This window comes from Hyla sarda, chromosome 10 (assembly GCF_029499605.1).
Source record: "Hyla sarda isolate aHylSar1 chromosome 10, aHylSar1.hap1, whole genome shotgun sequence".
Taxonomy (NCBI): Eukaryota; Metazoa; Chordata; class Amphibia; order Anura; family Hylidae; genus Hyla; species Hyla sarda.
The window spans coordinates 74,372,342-74,394,272 of record NC_079198.1 but is presented as its reverse complement, the minus strand read 5'-3'; the positions used below and the strand labels follow the sequence as shown (position 1 = coordinate 74,394,272).

Genomic DNA, 21,931 nt, shown 5'->3' with positions numbered 1-21,931 from the left:
TTCTGCTGGTACTGTAAGCTATTATTTATACCAGAGCGTAGGTCGTGTGGCTGCACATTACATCTTATATTACAGCGTGGATTCTCTGATGCTTCTCTGGTTTCAAGGTAACACTGCACGTTTGATGACCTCAGAGAGTTCTGGTCATTGCATTTTATAAACAATTTTTTTTTTTAGCCCAGAAAGTAGTGACAAATACACCTTATCTCTGACCAGAAAGCTATATACAGTGATCCCTCAACTTACAATGGCTTCAACATACAATGGTTTCAACATACAATTGTCTTTTCTGGACCATTCTAACTTGAAACCAGACTCAACATACAATGCTATGGACAGTCCAGATCTGTGAAACGTGTCAATGGCTGGAAGAAATGACCAATCACAATGGGCATTTACTGGTAAAACACCTGCATTACTGAAGTGTATGCACTGACTGGTGTCTGATAGCGCCCCCTACAGTACAGGGAGGTATTACATGTTCTGTATACTTTACCTGTGCCAGGGTTACCTGCTCCTTTGGACACCAGGTGAGGGCGACTCCATGTTACTTTTTAGGACATTGTGTGTACTGTACAGGACCCTGAAGAAGCTCCTGTCCTCTACATAGACCAGCATTTCCCAACCAAGGTGTCTCCAGCTGTTGAAAAACTACAACTCTCAGCATGCCCAGACAGCCTTTGGCTGTCCAGGCATGCTGAGAGTTGTAGTTTTGCAGCAGCTGGAGGCACCCTGGTTGGGAAACACTGACAGTGATTTACAGCTCTCAGCAGATCTTTCTTACTTTTATATGTACGATCTTGCTTTATCTATATTAGTTATCTACTTATTTTTCTTTAATCCTAACTTTTTCCTATTGTTGGATGACATTTTGGGGTTTCAGAACCAATTACCAGGTTTCCATTGAGTTATGGTCTCAACTAGAGATGAGCGAACTTACAGTAAATTCGATTCGTCACGAACTTCTCGGCTTGGCAGTTGATGACTTTTCCTGCGTAAATTAGTTCAGCCTTCAGGTGCTCCGGTGGGCTGGAAAAGGTGGATACATTCCTAGGAAAGAGTCTCCTAGGACTGTATCCACCTTTTCCAGCCCACGGGAGCACCTGAAAGCTGAACTAATTCACGCAGGATAAATCATCAACTGCCGAGCCGAGAAGTTCGTGACGAATGAAATTTACTGTAAGTTCGCTCATCTCTTGTCTCAACATACAATGGTTTCAACATACAATGGTCATCCTGGAACCAATTAATATTGTAACTTGAGGGACCACTGTAGTTGCTTCTGGCTTTTGTTCTCTTTAGTTACCGTATTTATCGGGGTATACCACGCACCGGCCTATAACACGCACCCTCATTTTACCAAGGATATTTGGGTAAAAAAAGTTTTTTACCCAAATATCCATGATAAAATGAGGGTGCGTGTGTGCGCGTGTATACCCCGATATACCCCCAGGAAAGGCAGGGGGAGAGAGGCCGTCGCTGCCCGCTTCTCTCCCCCTGCCTTTCCTGGGGTCTATAGCGCTGCTGTCGGCCCTTTTCACCCCCTGGTTATCGGCGCCGCTGCCCGTTCTGTCCCCCTGACTATCGGTGACGGCGCCGATAGCCAGGGGGAGAGAAGCGGCGCTGACAGCCAGGGGGAGAGAAGGGGCAGCGGCACCCATTGCCGGCGCCGCTGCCCCGTTGCCTCCCCCCATCCCCGGTGACATAATTACCTGAGTCGGGTCCGCGCTGCTCCAGGCCTCCGTCGTGCGTCCCCAGCGTCGTTGCTATGCACGGCGCGGCGCTCTGACGTCATGCGCCGCGCCGTTCAGCGCATAGCAACGACGGAGGCCTGGAGCAGCGGAGCAGCGTGGACCCGACTCAGGTAATTATGCCACCGGGGATGGGGGGAGGCAACGGGGCAGCGGCGCCGGCAATGGGTGCCGCTGCCCCTTCTCTCCCCCTGGCTGTCGGCGCCGCTTCTCTCCCCCTGGCTATCGGCGCCGGCACCGATAGTCAGGGGGACAGAACGGGCAGCGGCGCCGATAACCAGGGGGTGAAAAGGGCCGACAGCAGCGCTCTAGACCCCAGTAAAGGCAGGGGGAGAGAAGCGGGCAGCGACGGCCTCTCTCCCCCTGCCTTTCCTTGGGGGGGGTATCGGCGTATAACACGCACACAGACTTTAGGCTAAAAATTTTAGCCTAAAAAGTGCGTGTTATACGCCGATGAATACGGTATTTAAATAATATAGGGCTTTATATTATGTCACATTTTATACTATTTGCATTCACTTAGCTCTAGATACCAGAGGACACTTATTTTGAGTTAAACATGTTGGGGGGCTGCTGCTGCGTATGGGAATTTAAATGTACAGTACACTTTTCCATCAGCTTATTTAGGTAGACTGCAGCCACCATTATTTAGTATATCGGTAGTATTTATTGCAAAAATAGACATGTTGTTTACAGACAACATACAGCTTAGGTAAACATGTTTATTTGGTATTTGCCTGCACTTTGCATTATAAATCCATATCCACTTGTTACTAATCACCTAGATGCTGGTAGAAGTATTGGTTTTATTTGTCTTTAATTTGAATAATACTGAGAATATGAACAACAAGAAAAAAACGTGGTTTCAAATGGCAGGGAATGCTAAACCCCAAATGCAGTTGTGCATTTATGCTGGGGGAGCAGATGATGCGCCTGTTGTCCGTTGCAAAGGGGGATCCCCAGCATAAAATGCATACAATGGGGGATGCCTGTAGAAGAACAATGCCCACAATGGCATCCTACACCCAATGAAAGTGTGGATGTGTAACATATAGAATAATACATACATTTAGGTGCACTACTGTGGTAGATGTAGACAGTAACATACAGTCATGGCTGCATATGTTGGCACCCCTGAAAGTATTTCTCACAGAAAAGGATTGCAGTAACACATGTTTTGCTATACACATGTTTATGCCCTTTGTGTGTATTGGAACTAAACCAAAAAAGGGAGGGGAAAAAAGCAAATTGGACATAATGTCACACCAAACTCCAAAAATGGTCTGGACAAAATTATTGGCACCCTTAACTTAATATTTGGTTGCACACTGTTTGGAAAAAAATAACTGAAATCTGTCTCTTCCTATAACCATCAATAAGCTTCTTACACCTCTCAGCCGGAATGTTGGACAACTCTTCCTTTGCAAACTGCTCCAGGTCTCTCTTATTGGAAGGCACCTTTTCCTAACATCAATTTTAAGATCTCTCCACAGATGTTCAATGGGATTTAGGTCTGGACTCATTGCTGCCACTTCAGAACTCTCCAGCACTTTGTTGCCATCCATTTCTGGGTGCTTTTTGACATATGTTTGGGGTCATTGTCCTGCTGGAAGACACAAGATCTTGGATGCAAACCCAGCTTTCTGACACTGGGCTGTACAGTACGACCCAAAATCCATTGGTAATCCTCAGATTTCATGATGCCTTGTACACATTCAAGGCACCCAGTGTCAGAGGCAGCAAAACAACCCCAAAACATCATTGAACCTCCACCACATTTCACTGTAGGTACTGTGTTCTTTTCTTTTTAGGCCTCATTCCATTTTCAGTAAACAGTAGAATGATGTGCTTTACCAAAAAGCTCTATCTTGGTCTCATCTGTCCACAAGACGTTTTCTCAGAAGGATTTTGGCTTTCTCAAGTTCATTTCGCCAAATGTAGTCTTGCTTTTTTATGTCTCTATGTCAGCAGTGGGGTCCTCCTGGGTCTCCTGCCATAGCGTTTCATTTCCTTTAAATGTCGACGGAGAGTTCGCACTGACACTGATGCAGGACAGCTTGAATATCTTTGGAACTTGTTTGGGGCTGCTTATCCACCATCGGGACTATCCGGTGTTGACACCTTTCATCAATTATCTCTTCCATCCACGCCCAGGAAGATTAGCTACAGTGCCATGGGTTGAAAACTTCTTGACAATGTTGCGCACTGTGGACAAAGGTAAATCTAGATATCTGGAGATGGACTTGTAACCTTGAGATTGTTGATATTTTTCCACAATTTTGGTCCTCAAGTCCTCACAATGCAAAGACTAAGTGAACTTCTCTCCTTTTTATCTGCTTTCAGGTGTAATTTTTATATTGCCCACACCTGTTACTTGCTCCAGGTGAGTTTAAAGGAGCATCACATGCTTGAAACAATCTTATTTTTCCACAATTTTGAAAGGGTGGCAATCATTTTGTCCAGCCCATTTTTGGAGTTTGGTGTGACATTATGTCCAATTAGCTTTTTTCCTCTCTTGTTTGGTTTATTTCCAATACACACAAAGGGAATAAACATGTGTATAGCAAAACATGTGTTACTGCAATCCTTTTCTGTGAGAAATACTTCATTTTCTTGAAAAATTTCAGGGGTGCCAACATTTACGGCCATGACTGTATGACTAATCCTCAAAATGATGTTAAAATGGAGACATTTTCCAGTGTGGTGAGCCACGTGGTGGGGGTGAGGCGTAAGAAGCAGATGGTGTTGCCAAGGGGTGGATGGCATTAACCCCTTTGTGTTCATGATGCCAGGGTGTGATTTAACCTTCATCACCTGAAGGTAGTACCGCTAGTTCTAGGTTAGGCAGGGGCAAATAATAGTCCAAGGCCAGGTTAAGGGTAACTGTAGCTTTTACTGAGGTTAGACAGATGGTACAGTCTATACAGTTCAGCCAGTATCCCAGAGAGGTGACCAGCGACACAGAGAGACCTTGCAGGCTTGCTGGGACTTGCAGTAGGTAGACTGACTATAATGCAGGCCACAGTGATTAGACAGTAGACTTGACTTGACTCACTTGATGACTGACTATTAGAGAACTTGAGATTACTTGCAACTGACAGGTGGCTGCAGTCTTTAGGCTTGAGCCCTCCAATGGCTGGACACAGGCACTAGGACAGATGACTGGACTTGACCTCAGCAGGAAAAGAAGTGTGATCAAAGAAAGAGACTGCAGCTCCTCCCTTCCTTATAAAGGGGGGCTGTGCAAGGAGCCCATAGGTTACTAGCGAGGTCACCTGGTCACCTGGTGCTCTCTGAGTAACAAACATATGACTTAAACATGTGACAAACTTTATCATGTGACTAACAATCATGTGACCAACGTCAAAGGTCCTTTACACTTAATATACAATCTATTCCCATTATGGGGGAACACTGCAGGAGAGCGCTGAGGACGTACAGGGACTCAACCTGACAGGACTGTAGGAGCATATCCTGTACTGGTACACCACACCAGTATATCCTTATATGAAGGACATACCTGAGCCCGCACACCAACGCCAAGGCTTCTCAAGTGTCACTAAACCTACCTGTGCCGTATGGGCAATACCAGGGGCTAGTGGGCAATTACAGCAGCATTAGGTCCGACTCTCAGCCTGTTCCCAGTTCACTCCAGTGTGGCTGAGCACACATACAGTGGGAGGAGGGAGGAAGTCTATGAGCCCCACCCAAGTAGGCTGATATGTTGCCGGCCTCACAGATGAAGCAAAATGTTGCCTATAATAGTGATTAAGGCGCATTAGATTTGGGGTTTATACACCTCCAAGTATAAGATATGAACAACTAGAAAAAAAAATGTGGTCTCAAATGGCAGGAAATGCTCAACCCCACATACAGTTGTGCATTTATGCTGGGGGAGCAGATCCTGCGCTTGTGGTTGCTAATACTGAGAATATAAATTTAATAGATACTAACAAATGTTAAAAAGTGTCCCTGTCTTTTATAAAAAGACTTTTGACATATCACAGGGACATGTCAAAAGTTGTTTTTTTTTTAATCAAAGTTTTTATTAGATGTGTTTAGCAAAAAAAAATAAACAACGAACACCACCCCCCACCCATCCCTCCCACACAAAAACATACCCTCCCTCCCCCCACGTCCCGTCTCTTTCCCCCCCCGTACAAGTCCAATAATATATCATTTAGAAAACGGTAATACAGCAGCATACCTCTACCCACATATATGGAACACGTGTATAGCAAAACATACAACCTCGCTGAAGACAGGCACCGTACTTTGAAGTAAAAGTACATATAAACAGAGACAAACAGAGAAGAGACATAGACACATGGATAGGGCATGCAGGCATTAGCCACAAAGACATCCAGCACAAAAGATCAACGATCGCACCACAGTACACATTTATACTGACAAAAAACGACAAGAAACATAAAAAGCAGACTATATTAATGAGGAGACCCTCCCAGACCCCCCAATAGTACGTCCATAGGAGTCCTGGGTAAATACGTGGACGGCAGACCAGGAGTATCAATCCAGGGGCCCCAAATAAGATCAAATTTACGCAAGGCCTTACGTTTAGAATATACACCCTTCTCTAATCTGATGACATGATTCAATTTAGGGATCAGCTCAGAAATAGTAGGAGGGGAGACTCTCAGCCAATGTTGCGCAATCAGTTTGCGAGCCTGGTACAAAATCCTGCTAATACCTATATATAACCCACTATCTTCATCTAACCCCTCTAAGTAACCCGAAATACACGTCAAGGCGGATAATTCAAACGGGCAGCCATACACCTTCCTAATCAATTGCCCCACATCAACCCAAAACCGCGCAAGTGGAGCACAGTCCAACATCCCACGGAGCAAATGGGCATTGGGTAAAGAGCATCGGAGACAGCAGGAATCCGGCCGCACCCCGATTTTGTGTAGGAAAGCAGGAGTATGATACACCCGATGCAGTAGAAAAATTTGGGACACCCGGTGAGCTAGCCGCTGGGTTATGGCTAAAATCTGTGTCCATTGCTCATCCGACATGGGACCCACATCCACTTCCCATTTAGCTTTAACAATCAGGGGATAAGCTTCGTGATAAGAGGACAGCAAATCCTTATACTGAGCTGACATCACTCCCTTAGTGGAGACCCTGGTGAACAAGTCATCTACCCCCCCCCCCCAGATGAGCCGCATCCAGAGCATGTCGCAGCTGTAGATAACAATAAAAGAAGGAATGTGGCAAATTAAAGTCCTCTTGTAGTTGAGCAAACGACTTCAATACATGTCAAACGTTTTGATTGGTTAGTGTCTCAGTGCTGAGACCCTCATTGATCATTAGAGTGAGCTGGGAGATGCACCCGGTACCATGCTTTACTTTCCAGCTGACAGCAATCACCACTGTGTCATGTTTTTAAAAAAAATGTCAAACATTTTTAAAACTGTAAGGGACAGTTAATATTTTTTTAAAATCCATTTAACATATCTGCTCAGTATTATTCACATGAAAGAGAATTAAAAACAGACTTCTACTAACAGCTAGGCAAATAGTAACATATGGATATAAGTTTCAAGGTGGGTAATAGTGATGAGCGGCATTGCCCATATTCGAATTTGCGATATTTCACGAATATGTAGACGAATATTCGTCCTATATTCGCGAATTTTGCTTATTCGTTATACAGCCTATAAATCGCCTGTGTCTCTAAAGGGTTTCTATCTTCTCATTACCTGGAGAACACTATAATTACATCTAATAAAGATGCTCGGCGCAGACAATGAGGCTCTTGTAGTTCTAAGAAAACCTTACGTTCCCTGCTGGTGACCACGGAGGCTTAAAAGCCATTATAGAACACGTCAGTCCGCCATGGAATTTACCAAAACTCAATTTAAATCTTTGGTAAAAAATTTTAGGGGATCATTTATGAACACACGTGACTTTTGTTTTTTTTTTTCCGTCTGTGTGGCGCACTAGTGTACGCCAGGCGCGGCTGATCCTCCTTTATCAGGGGGTCTGAGCTTTTTGATAAACATAGGGGAAAAAGAAAATGCCAAAGAAGCAAAAGGCCTATACAAGTACACAATGGGGAGATTTATGAAAACCTGCGCTCAAGAAAAGTTTTGCCAGTTGCCCATAGCAACCAATCAGATTGCTTCTTTCAGTTTTCAGAGGCCTTGTTAAAAATGAAAGAAGCGATTTGATTGGTTGCTATGGGCGACTGCTACACTTTTCCTCTGCACAGGTTTTGATACAGCTCCCCCATTGTTTGCTGGGAAAAAAATTGCCACAAAGACAGAATCTTAAGAGTAAAAAACGGAGGGGGCAATTTTTTGTGTCTTATTTTTTTTAGCGGGGGGGGGGGGGGGGGCTTTATTTTTTGGCTTAATTTCTGTCCAGCAAAACTACAACTGTCCAGCAAAAACAGTCATGCACAATATGTTAAAAAGCTTTACGGATTTCAGCCAATCAGAGAGCAGCACTGCCCAACTAGAACTCCCAGGAGGAGCAGCATGTCACACATGTGATGTCATAACCACTGTCCACCAGAGAGCAGCACTGAGCAGAAATAACACGGCTCCTGCTCATTCTCCATCAGTGAGGGGCCGATGCTGGACACTGTAGGAACCCGGGAATTCAGATTCATACACAGGACTAGTTAGTGTCATTCCATGTACATTTCTATAATAAACATGTAAATAATCTTTCTTTTATTTTGTTTTCCTATCTTAGATGCAGTATTTCCAGGATGTGGAGTCGCATTTCCGGACTTACAGCCAGAAGTTAGATAAAGGCGTAGTCCCTGGAATCACGCACATACACAGACACATTTGCCCAAATTCTAGAGGTAACCTCCTTTAGTATGCCCAGAGGAAGGGCAGTACAGTAGCCATGGATTCCCTACAGGTTTCCTCCCCTCTGGAGGTTTTTCCTGTCCTGAGTTAGTTACTGTACGCTCTTTGTGAGTGATGGAGGTTACATAAAATCCCCTACACAAACATTGTAATAAATAATAAATAAAGTTTCCCATTTTTTAACCTTTCTTTGACTTGTTCGACTCATTTATTTTATTTCTGTGTATGAAAAATAGTGTTAGCAAAATGTGGATGACATGAGTTTTTTTTTCTTCCTAATCTCCTGCGCTATCTGCATAGTCCATTTTAGAGAGAGAGGCAGTTAATGCTGGGTGGTATAGTTTCCAAGGCAACGAGGGCGGACTGACCATCGGGGACACTGGGCATTTGCCTGGTTGGCCAGACCATCAGTGTCAGGATTGGGGATAAATGTTTGATCGCAGGGGGTCTGACCGCTGGGACCCAGCAATGTGGCGAGGCAATGTCGGGTAGTACTTGTGTCGTCGACCTCACTGAGAGAGATACATGGAGGGGGCCTGTCGGGCACGGCGTCATGCTGCAGCCAACATGCCTCCTGCACGGGAAGAGACACGGCAGATCTGAGGCACCATACAGGAGATTGCTCCTTTAGGAGCTCTTAAAGCAGCAACTGCTGGCCGCAGCCTTTAACCCCTTAAAGACGCAGGGCGTACCTGTCACGCAGTCACCCCGCATCACACCGGGTCGGTCACGGCTGCTATTTACAGCTGAGACCTTGGGCTAATAGCGTGCGGCACTGATCGTTGTGCCGTGCGCTATTAACCCTTCAGACGCCGCGATCAAAGTTGATCACCGCGTTGAAAATGAAAGGAAACGCTTCCCGGCAGCTTAGTCGGGCTGATCGGGACTATCGCGGTAAAATCGCGATGTCCCGACCAGCTAGGACGCGATCGGAGGCCCCCTTACCTTGCTCCGTAGCGTCCGATCGGCGTTTGATTGCTCCAAGCCTGAGCTACAGGCTTGAGCAATCAAGCCACTATTATGCTGATCCATGCAAAGCTATGGCTTTGCAGGGATCAGGGTAAAAGATCAGTGTGTGCAGTGTTATAGCCCCCTATGGGAGCTATAACACAGCAAAAAAAAAAGTGAAAAAATAAAAGTTAATAAAAGTCATTTAACCCCTTCCCTAATAAAAGTTTGAATCACCCCCTTTTCCCATAAAAAACTGTGTAAATAAAAATAAACATCTGTGGTATCGCCGCGTGCGTAAATGTCCAAACTATAAAAATATATTGTTAATTAACCTGCACGGTCAATGACGTACGCGCAAAAAAATTCCAAATTCCAAAATAGTGTATTTTTGGTCACTTTTTATATCATAAAAAATGAATAAAAAGCGATCAAAACGTCTGATCAATGCAAAAATGGTACCAATAAAAACTTTAAAAATAAGCCCTCATATCGGCCCATATGCGGAAAAATAAAAAAGTTATAGGGGTCAGAAAATGACAATTTTAAACGTATACATTTTCCTGCATGTAGTTCAGATTTTTTTCAGAAGTGCGACAAAATCAAACCTATATAAGTAGGGTATCATTTTAACTGTATAGACCTACAGAATATAGATAAGGTGTCATTTTTACAAAAAAATACAGTGCGTAGAAACGGAAGCCCCAAAATTTACAAAAGGAAATTTTTTCCTCAATTTTGTCGCACAATTAATTTTTTTCCTGTTTCGCTGTGGATTTTTGGGTAAAATGACTAATGTCACTTAAAGTACCATGTACTTAAAGTGGTAGTCCACTAATAAGATATATGTGTGCATAGGAATTTGTTCATGTTTTGATATCTATAGTCCGGCCCTCCAACTTTCTGAGGGACCGTGAACTGGCCCCCCATTTAAAAAGTTTGAGGACCCCTGGGTTAAAGCAACAACTGCTGCCCACAGATCTTAAAGTGGCAACTGGCAGCCGCAGGTCTTAAAGCAGCAATAGCTGGTCGCTGCCAGGGGCAGACAACAGAGGGGGTCTGCGGCTGCCGTCATCCCATTTTTTTTTTTTTATACACTTCAGTGGGGCCAGATAGCGTGCCCCCGCTGCCAGTGACAGATTAGGCTGGTTACCACTGTCACTTTAAGAGGAGCAAAAGTGCAGCATGCAGGCGCGTCTGCTCAAATGCTCCCTGACATCGGCTGATTGGAAGAGCGGAGCAGTAGAGGTGCTTGTTTGCTCAATTGCCTGCTTTTAGAAAGTAATATCTGCTGCTTGACCAAAGATGACCGAAAGGCCCTCCCAGTGCCAGCGACTCTGAGCCGTCATGAGATGAGCCGGAAGATCATCACCAACAAGTTTTAGTCAATAGAGTAATATGAAACGCCAGACGCATGTGGTGTTTTTTTCATCCTTTTATGTCATTTTCAGGCTCCTTAAAATAAATTGTTTACCAGCGGTGTACCCCTTTAACACTAGTTATGATGGCTTATGCTTAGGCCATCAATATCAGTGAGTTGCAATACCAGGCACAGCAACTACTTAAAATACAGAGCTGTGCCTGGTAAACAATGAGCGGCATTGCCCATATTCGAATTTGCGATATTTCGCGAATATATAGACAAATTTTCGTCCTATATTTGCAAATTTTGCATATTCATTATATTCGCATATATGCGAATATTCTCATATGTGAATATTTGCATATGTGAATATACGCATATTCGAGGAAAAAAACAGTGAGGGGGTGGGCAGCTTTACTATTGGTTGCTAGGGATGTTGTTCATAACCTCTGACAAGTGTATTTGCATCATTCTAATTGGCCCACAAGTGAAAAGAATGAATATGTGAATATTTACATATGCGAATATGCGGAAAAAAGTGAATATTCGTAATTTTAAATTAATAGCGAATATATTAGAAATATTTGAAATGCGAATATCCGCACCCAACACTAGTGGGTAAATGAAAAAGGGGTGTTTAGGGGGCCCTTTGTGGGTCTTTCTGTATATGATTTGGCATCAGTTACCCCATGCCTGTACCTGGGTACCTGGGTATTTTCCTACCTCAGATCACTGTACAGAAATTACAGGTAATCATTATCTCTGAAGCTTCCATTTTCATGACTACAGCTCCATGCTGTTATTTATGGAGGAGGGACGACTTTATTCCCCCTTATGTAAAAGACTTTCTCTGCCTAAACCTCCATATTTCACTGTGGCCCCCACTCCCAGAAGCCCTCTATTTGTGTCACTAGTCATGGAATCAAGGACTACATGCCTTGGATCCCTTTCCTGTTATGGGGAGCCACTGGATCCCGACCCGTCATTCTCCCTTTGAAGCCACAGTGTGTTTTATGTCTGCGACCTGCAAGATCCAGATCCTGATGCAGGCCGCCTCATGACATGTTCATACTGCCTGCACTGGGCTTCATACAGCAGCAAGGGGAGAAGCAGCTGTGGGGGATCCAGGAGAGATGAGTCTCCTTTCTTTCCCTTAATTTGGCACAAAGCAGGCACTATTGCACTGGTAACTACTGTGTAGGGGCGCTGCAAGTACAGCTGTGGCTGGCTTCTGTATAGGACCATTATTAGGAGTAACTGCTGTGTAGGGGCACTGCAAGTACAGCTGTGGCTGGCTTCTGTATAGGACCATTATTAGGAGTAACTGCTGTGTAGGGGCACTGAAAGGACAGCTGTGGCTGGCTTCTGTATAGGACCATTATTAGGAGTAACAACTGTGTGGGGGCACTGGTGAGGTATAATTAGTGTGTAGGGGTAATCCACTGTGTAAGGGAACTATTGCAACCACTTTAGGGGGATGCTATTGGGGTATAACTACTTCTGTTACTGTGTGGGAGCACTATTGAAGGGTAACTACTGTGTGTTGGCAACACTGGGGATAACTAATGTGTGGAAGCCCTATTGAATGCTAACTACTGTGTGGAATAATTATTGAGGCTAACTACTGTGTGGAGCAATCAGAGGTATACCTAGTGCCCTTGCTTCCCTCACCTCTGTATACTGCTCAAGTATTACCGCTCATTTATGATCTTCTCCTCTGTATACCGCTGATGTATGATCCTCTCCTCTGTATACCTCTCATGTGTGATCCTCTCCTCTGTATACCGCTCATGTTTGATCCTCTCCTCTGTATACTGCTCATGTGTGATCCTCTCTTCTGTTTACTGCTCATGTGTGAGCCTCTCCTCTGTATACCGCTCATTTATGATCTCCTCTGTATACCGCTCGTGTGATCCTCTCCTCTGTATACCGTTCATGTGTGAGCCTCTCCTCTGCATACCGCTCATTTATTATCTCCTCTGTATACCGCTTATGTGTGATCCTCTCCTCTGTATACCGTTCATGTGTGATCCTCTTCTCTGTATACCGCTTATGTGTGATCCTCTCCTCTGTATACCGTTCATGTGTGATCCTCTTCTCTGTATACTGTTCATGTGTGATCCTCTCCTCTGTATACCGCTAATTTATGATCTCCACTGTTTACCGCTTATGTGTGATCCTCTCCTCTGTATACCGTTCATGTGTGATCCTCTCCTCTGTATACCGCTCATGTGGGATCTTCTCCTCTGTATACCGCTCATGTGCGATCCTCTCCTCTGTATACCGCTGATGTGTGATCCTCTCCTCTGTATACCGCTGATATATGATCCTCTCCTCTGTATACCGCTCATTTATGATCTCCTCTGTATACCGCTGATGTGTGATCCTCTCCTCTGTATACTGCTCATGTGTGATCCTCTCCTCTGTATACCGCTCATGTTTGATCCTCTCCTCTGTATACCGCTCAAGTGTGAGCCTCTCCTCTGTATACCGCTCATTTATAATCTTCTCTGTATACCGCTCATGTGTGATCCTCTCCTCTGTATACCGCTCATTTATGATCTCCTCTGTATACCGCTGATGTATGATCCTCTCCTCTGTATACTGCTCATGTGTGATCCTCTCCTCTGTATACCGCTCATGTTTGATCCTCTCCTCTGTATACTGCTCATGTGTGATCCTCTCTTCTGTATACCGCTCATGTGTGAGCCTCTCCTCTGTATACAGCTCATTTATGATCTTCTCTGTATACCGCTCATGTGTGATCCTCTCCTCTGTATACCGCTGATGTATGATCCTCTCCTCTGTATACCGCTCATGTGTGATCCTCTCCTCTGTATACCGTTCATGTGGGATCCTCTCCTCTGTATACCGCTCATCTGTATACAGAGGAGAGGATCACACATGAGCGGTATACAGAGGAGAGGTCCTCTGTATACCGCTCATGTGTGATCCTCTCCTCTGTATACCTCTCCTCTGTATACCGCTCATGTGTGATCCTCTCCTCTGTATACCATTCATGTGTGATCCTCTCCTCTGTATACCGCTGATGTGTGATCCTCTCCTCTGTATACCGCTCATGTGTGATCCTCTCCTCTGTATACTGCTCATGTTTGATCCTCTCCTCTGTATACCGCTCATGTGTGATCTTCTCCTCTGTATACCGCTCATGTGTGATCTTCTCCTCTTTATACCGCTCATGTGTGATCCTCTCCTCTGTATACCGCTCATGTGTGATCCTCTCCTCTGTATACCGTTCATGTGGGATCCTCTCCTCTGTATACCGCTCATCTGTATACAGAGGAGAGGATCACACATGAGCGGTATACAGAGGAGAGGTCCTCTGTATACCGCTCATGTGTGATCCTCTCCTCTGTATACCTCTCCTCTGTATACCGCTCATGTGTGATCCTCTCCTCTGTATACCATTCATGTGTGATCCTCTCCTCTGTATACCGCTGATGTGTGATCCTCTCCTCTGTATACCGCTCATGTGTGATCCTCTCCTCTGTATACTGCTCATGTTTGATCCTCTCCTCTGTATACCGCTCATGTGTGATCTTCTCCTCTGTATACCGCTCATGTGTGATCTTCTCCTCTTTATACCGCTCATGTGTGATCCTCTCCTCTGTATACCGCTCATGTGTGATCTTCTCCTCTGTATACCGTTCATGTGTGATCCTCTCCTCTGTATACTGCTGGTGTGTGATCCTCTCCTCTGTATACCGCTCAAGTGTGATCCTCTCCTCTGTATACCGCTCATGTTTGATCCTCTCCTCTGTATACCGCTCATGTGTGATCCTCTCCTCTGTATACCGCTCATGTGTGATCTTCTCCTCTGTATACCGATCATGTGTGATCTTCTCCTCTGTATACCGCTCATGTGTGATCCTTTCCTCTGTATACAGCTCATGTGTGATCTTCTCCTCTGTATATGGCTCATTTATGATCATTTCTTTTGCATACCACTCATATATGATCCTCTCCTCCATATGCCGCTCATGTGTGATCTTCTCTGTATACCGCTCATGTGTGATCTTCTCCTCTATATACCGCTCATGTGTGATCCTCTCCTCTGTATACCGCTCATGTGTGATCCTCTCCTCTGTATACCGCTCATTTATGATCTTCTCTGTATACCGCTCATGTATGATCCTTTCTTTTGTATACCATTCATGTGTGATCCTCTCCTCTGTATACCGCTGATGTGTGATCCTCTCTTCTGTATACCATTCATGTGTGATCCTCTCCTCTGTATACCGCTGATGTGTGATCCTCTCCTCTGTATACCGCTCATGTGTGATCCTCTCCTCTGTATACCCCTCATGTTTGATCCTCTCTTCTGTATACCGCTCATGTGTGATCTTCTCCTCTGTATACCGCTCATGTGTGATCTTCTCCTCTGTATACCGCTCATGTGTGATCCTCTCCTCTGTATACCGCTCATGTGTGATCTTCTCCTCTGTATACCATTCATGTGTGATCCTCTCGTCTGTATACCGCTGGTGTGTGATCCTCTCCTCTGTATACCGCTCATGTGTGATCCTCTCCTCTGTATACCCCTCATGTTTGATCCTCTCCTCTGTATACCGCTCATGTTTGATCCTCTCCTCTGTATACCGCTCATGTGTGATCCTCTCCTCTGTATACCGCTCATGTGTGATCTTCTCCTCTGTATACCGCTCATGTGTGATCTTCTCTGTATACCGCTCATGTGTGATCCTCTCCTCTGTATACCGCTCATGTGTGATCCTCTCCTCTGTATACCGCTCATTTATGATCTTCTCTGTATACCGCTCATGTATGATCCTTTCTTTTGTATACCATTCATGTGTGATCCTCTCCTCTGTATACCGCTGATGTGTGATCCTCTCCTCTGTATACCGCTCATGTGTGATCCTCTCCTCTGTATACTGCTCATGTTTGATCCTCTCCTCTGTATACCGCTCATGTGTGATCTTCTCCTCTGTATAGCGCTCATGTGTGATCTTCTCCTCTGTATACCGCTCATGTGTGATCCTCTCCTCTGTATACCGCTCATGTGTGATCTTCTCCTCTGTATACCGTTCATGTGTGATCCTCTCCTCTGTATACCGCTGGTGTGTGATCCTCTCCTCTGTATACCGCTCATGTGTGATCCTCTCCTTTGTATACCCCTCATGTTTGATCCTCTCCTCTGTATACCGCTCATGTGTGATCCTCTCCTCTGTATACCGCTCATATGTGATCTTCTCCTCTGTATACCGCTCATGTGTGATCTTCTCCTCTGTATACCGCTCATGTGTGATCCTTTCCTCTGTATACAGCTCATGTGTGATCTTCTCCTCTGTATACGGCTCATTTATGATCATTTCTTTTGCATACCACTCATGTATGATCCTCTCCTCCATATGCCGCTCATGTGTGATCTTCTCTGTATACCGCTCATGTGTGATCTTCTCCTCTATATACCGCTCATGTGTGATCCTCTCCTCTGTATACCGCTCATGTGTGATCCTCTCCTCTGTATACCGCTCATTTATGATCTTCTCTGTATATCGCTCATGTATGATCCTTTCTTTTGTATACCACTCATGTATGATGCTCTCCTCTGTATATCCCTCATGTATGATATAATTTTCTCCTCTGTATACCCCTCATGTTTGCCTCTTACCTCTGTATAGCCCTCATGTATGGTATGGTTCTCTCCTTTGTATACCCCTCATGTATGATCCTCTCCTCAGGTATGAGCCTCTTATGTATACACCTCTCCTCTACATCCCTCCCCCCCTCTTTTGTATTCACCTTATATTTACCCTGTATACCCCTCTCCTCTCTGTATACTGCTCCTGTGTGAGCATGTGTGTTGTATTGCCGGAGGAGAGACTGCGTAGACTCCTGGACAGGAGCATACCACTTACCTGTAAATACAGCCAAACAAGTCGCGCATCCAAACAATTCTGACACTCACCCCTCAGCCCCTTCACACCCCAACACCTGAGATTAATGGGAGAGAAAGGTCTGCAGGAGGTCTCCATTAAAAATCCCCTGTATCCCCAATATACTGTAAACCAGGGGTCTCAAACTCAAATTATCTGGGGGCCACTGGATGTAGCAACTGGGTGAGGCTGGGCCACATGCGCCCCTCACATGTAATGCCCCCATCATGCGCCCTTCACATATAATGCCCCCATCATGCGCCCTTCACATATAATGCCCCATCATGCGCCCCTCATCATCCACCAGCAACACCCCCATCATCCACTAGCAAACTTCCCCATTCCCCCTACCCCCCTGTGGTAATAGCATGAGCTGACGGATGATGGGGGTGCTATTGCTGGGGGTAAGCATTAGATAGGTTGAAGTTCCCCCTCATTAGGAATGTAGCAGTTTCCACTCATTAGGTAGCATAGTTTCCCTACATTAGGTAACGCAACACAGATTCCCCACATTAGGTAGCGCAACACAGTTTCCCCACATTAGGCAGCGCAGCACACTTTCCCCACATTAGGTAGCTGTAGCACAGTTTCCCCACATTAGGTAGCGCAGCACAGTTTCCCCACATTAGGTAGCACAGCACAGTTTCCCCACATTAGGTAGCGCAGCACAGTTTCCCCACATTAGGTAGCGCAGCACAGCTTCCCCACATTAGGTAGCTGTAGCACAGTCTCCCCACATTAGGTAGCGCAGCACAGTTTCCCCACATTAGGGAGCATAGTTTCCCTGCATTAGGTAACGCAGCACAGTTTCCCCACATTAGGTAGCGCAACACAGTTTCCCCACATTAGGTAGCGCAGCACAGTTTCTCCACATTAGGTAATGCAACACAGTTTCCCCACATTAGGTAGCTGTAGCACAGTTACCCCACATTAGGTAGCCCAGCACAGTTTCCCCACATTAGGTAGCACAGCACAGTTTCCCCACATTAGGTAGCGCAGCACAGTTTCCCCACATTAGGTAGCACAGCACAGCTTCCCCACATTAGGTAGCTGTAGCACAGTCTCCCCACATTAGGTAGCGCAGCACAGTTTCCCACATTAGGTAGCGAAGCACAGTTTCCCCACATTAGGTAGCCATAGCACAGTTTCCCCACATTAGGTAGCCTTAGCACAGATTCCCCATATTAGGTAGCCTTAGCACAGATTCCCCACCTGGACAGCGCTACTTACATCTGCCTGCGGGGGCTTCCTGGCAGAGGTGCGCACTATAAGTGACATCATTGCATGCGCTGCACATGATGTCAACGTCCGTGCGTGGCGCTTGCGATGACATCACTCACCACGCGCACCTCCACCAGGAAGTCCCGTCAGGCAGATATAAGTAGCAGTTTAGTGACTGGGCAAGGCTGTTTACCTCGTCATATGTGCACCGGGTCCCATGCAGCAGTGTTTGCCGAAGTGTGTGAAGTCTTCCGGCATTTAGCCCTGCTTGCCCGAAGCATGGCTAAATTCCCGAAGAAATCACCTGCCCTGCTTCCGGAACTGCATGTCCCGGGCGTCGTGCGATACAAATTCCAGATCCCTGGTGCGGGTTGCAAAATTTAGTTCTGGGAGTTTTGGGCAGAGCTGTGAGACCCCTGCTGTAAACCATGCCAGCTAAAGAGATCTAGTGGCATGGCTGCCTGTTCCCCAAACAGTTGGTACGTCTCAGGAAGCAATACTAGGGGGGCCTAACTACTGTAAGAGCAAGGGCCACAGTATGGTGGGGGTAACTACAGTAGTCCCTTAAGTTACAATGGCCTCAGGTTACAACATTTTCAGCATGCAATGGTCTTTTCTGGACCATTGTAACTTGAAAGCAGACTCCACATACAATGCTACGGGGATAGTCCAGATCTGCAAAACATGTTAATGGCTGGAAGAACTGACCATTCACAATGGGCATTCACTGGTAAAACCCCTGTATTACTGAAGGGCATACAGCACTTTTTTGGGACACTGTGTGTACTGTATAGGGCCCTGAAGAAGCTTTTGTACATTAAATAGATAGCAGATCTTTCTTACTTTTATATGTAAAGACTTGCTGTATCTATATTAGTTACCTAATTATTTTTCTTTTACCTTCACTTTTTCCTATTTTTGCATGACATTTTGGAGGCTTCAGAACCAATTACCAGGTTTTCAAAGATAAAAAGAGATTATAAAAAAAAATTGTTAAGTATTATTCAGGAGGCTTATGTTTTAGTTAATTTAAAAGCTTCTTTTTTCCAGCCAACCTTCTCATGTACTAGAACACAGAGCGGATCAGTTACTGACATTGACAAATGTGTAAAGTGGATAGATGTTTGTGGCTTTGTAAGATACAAGGAAGCCTTTACTGCATGAAGCATCACGCAATGAGTAGGTATCTGAAGCTGCACCTAATTCCAAACATGAGCATAAAACAGATCTGATCATATTTATAGATTATTAATTTATACATTTTAATCTGGATGCAAACAAGAATATGTCCATTAAATGACAGGAAGCAGAAATCAGAAAACTGCAAGAACATAAAGGAGATATATCATTGGGAAAAACTTATCCCTATCCAAAGGATAGGGGGTAAGTTTTAGATCATGATCCAACAGCTGGGACCCCCACAATCTCCTGTACAGCGCCCCGGCTCTCCCTGGAACAGCGTCCGACATGCCCCCGCCACATATCTCTATGGGAGAGCAGTTTGGCTATCTTCAGCTCTTCCATAGGGATATACTGTATAGAGGGGGAGAGCTGGGGCCCCCTCTATAGATCACAGGGGGTGCTAGCGGTCAGACCCCAGTGATCTAAAGTTTTTCCCCATGATACTTTAAGCATTCATTATTAGAAAATTGCATAACTAAGGCTATGTTTACATTTGATTCGCAAGTATTTTATGGTATACATTGGTTAGCCAGTAGAGTGTTATGGTTACCTATACCAGAGCATATATATATATATATATATATATATATATATATATATATAGTGTAGAAAAAAGGCAATCCTGCACTCACCGCGTGGGTTCAATACGTCCGGCTCCTCTCAAGAGTATTCCATCCGACTGGCAGGTGTGCTTGGCATTGGGCGCTCAGAGGCGACCGCCGGTGGTTTCACTCACAGAGATTATGCGCTTCTTCTGGCCTCGTTAACGTCATCGCCCTATGCAGAAAGATATAGTGCAAGGTAGTGATCATGTGATCAGGAGACGTGCATCACATGTGCATTTAGAAAACAAAATAGAGCTTCAATTCAAAATAACAATAGCTAGCTAATATTCAAAATATGATTAAGGGTTTACGGCGGACAAACTTAAGCAAAAAATTTAATGAAAATAGAAAAAATTAAAAAAAAATTAGAGGAACGGAGACATGTCTAACCTGTCGTTCAGACCTAATGGGCCCTGGTCTTCTAAACATAGAATCCAACAGGCTTCGGCTTGAAGCAATGAACGACTTCTATTATGGCAGTTAGTAATGCGTTCCAAACCTCCAAATCTATGTTGCTCGTAGTTACCTCCGTGGAATTCCTGCATGTGTTGTACAAATATCGGGGAACCTCCACCTACATATAACCTATGGCAACTACATTGCATGAAATATACTACAAAGGTACTTTTACAAGTTATCAACTCATTCACAACATATTCCTTGCCTCCCAGGTTGCCACTATTGGAATTACTGTTGTACTTACAAAAATTGCATGCACCACATTTTTATTTCCTTTGGGGAATTTTTTTATAAGCCAGGTATCATGTTTTTCGATCCGTTATGATTTTTCATTTTTCTCAAAACATCTTGAATGGTATTATTTCTTATGAATATCATTATAGGTCTATTAGTGGCTGTTTCCGCAAAGTCCACATCTGATTGGAGCAAATGCCAATTTGTAAAAATAGTAGATTTGATAGTTTCATTTAGGGGACTATTTTTAAATTTGCAGGGACAGCATTTTTTTCACCCAAAAAATATACACAATTTTTAGCCAATGTATATTACAAATATACTTATAATGGTATTCTCTACATTATATAAAAAGTTTTTGTTGACGACAGGTACACTTTAAGACTAAAGCCATTTTATAGATTGTTTTAAAGGCTTTACAATTCTAATGCTATATGTTGGAACTGCATATTTGTCTTTGAAAACATTTCACTACAGACAATGAATAATTATGATTAAAATGTGAGCTGGGCATTTATAATAATGAATCATATGAAAATGGATCAAGGTGGTACTCTCATTATGGAAACCTTAATGGTCTATTCACACGTACAATATTCTGCGCAGATTTGATGCGCAGGATTTTCTTCTGCAGATTTCAATGTAAACTTATAAAAGCTTAAAATCCTGCGCATTAAATCTGTGCAGAATACTGTACGTGTGAATAGACCCTAAATAAGTATTCCCCACGGTAACGTGATAATAAAACTATAAGTGTTTATGCTCAAATGCATCAGGGTCCTAGGACACTCCTAAATATAGTAACATAATTTAAAAGTTAACATAATTTAAAAAAAGGTTTACAGCTTTACTCTGGGGATGCTAGACCGACCGTACTTCTAAAACAATTTAGATCTTCCATGCCTGCTGTCCGACAAGCCTTCAAACTTTACACGTTTCTGATCTAATTGTGCGCATTGGACCTTGACTTACTTGATCCACATGGTGAGGTATACTTACCTTTTCTCTGGTGAGTGGCTCGGAAAACCTGGTATTTGCATATAGTCAATCTGATGTACTTGCATGGCACTGTTCATCTACTTTATTGAGCCTGTTACTGGCTCGAAGAGGCAATAACATAGATCATAAAAAGTTTAAAAACATTGACAATTTTTAAGTAGCTTTGATAACGTATTGAAGATCCCAGTCACCAAGGCCTATGTCAAGGTAGAAGCAGGGGATTTCTAAGTTCTAAGAAATCCTATAAAAAGTGTTTTCAAAGTTAAACTACTTGCACCAAATGTTATATATATTTATTTAAAAAAAAAAGCTCACTTACCTGTTATACCCAATCTATATAAATAAAAATTTACCAGTGTTTCTTCTTTGGGCATTTGTGGATACAGCTCCTGATGGCTGAAACATT

General features: G+C 44.2%; 1 protein-coding gene across 2 annotated transcripts in view; it reads right to left on the bottom strand.

Moving 5' to 3' along the window:
- Positions 1 to 21,799, bottom strand: part of LOC130293969 (apolipoprotein A-IV-like) — a 47,209-nt gene extending 25,410 nt beyond the window's left edge. Inside the window, exon 1 of one of the 2 annotated variants that reach the window (XM_056543307.1) lies at positions 19,861 to 21,799. The gene's annotated coding sequence lies outside the window, so the exon portion shown is untranslated. The remainder of the gene's footprint in view (positions 1 to 19,860) is intronic. The other variant, XM_056543306.1, reaches the window with a different exon arrangement.
- Between the last annotated feature and the right edge of the window lie 132 nt (positions 21,800 to 21,931).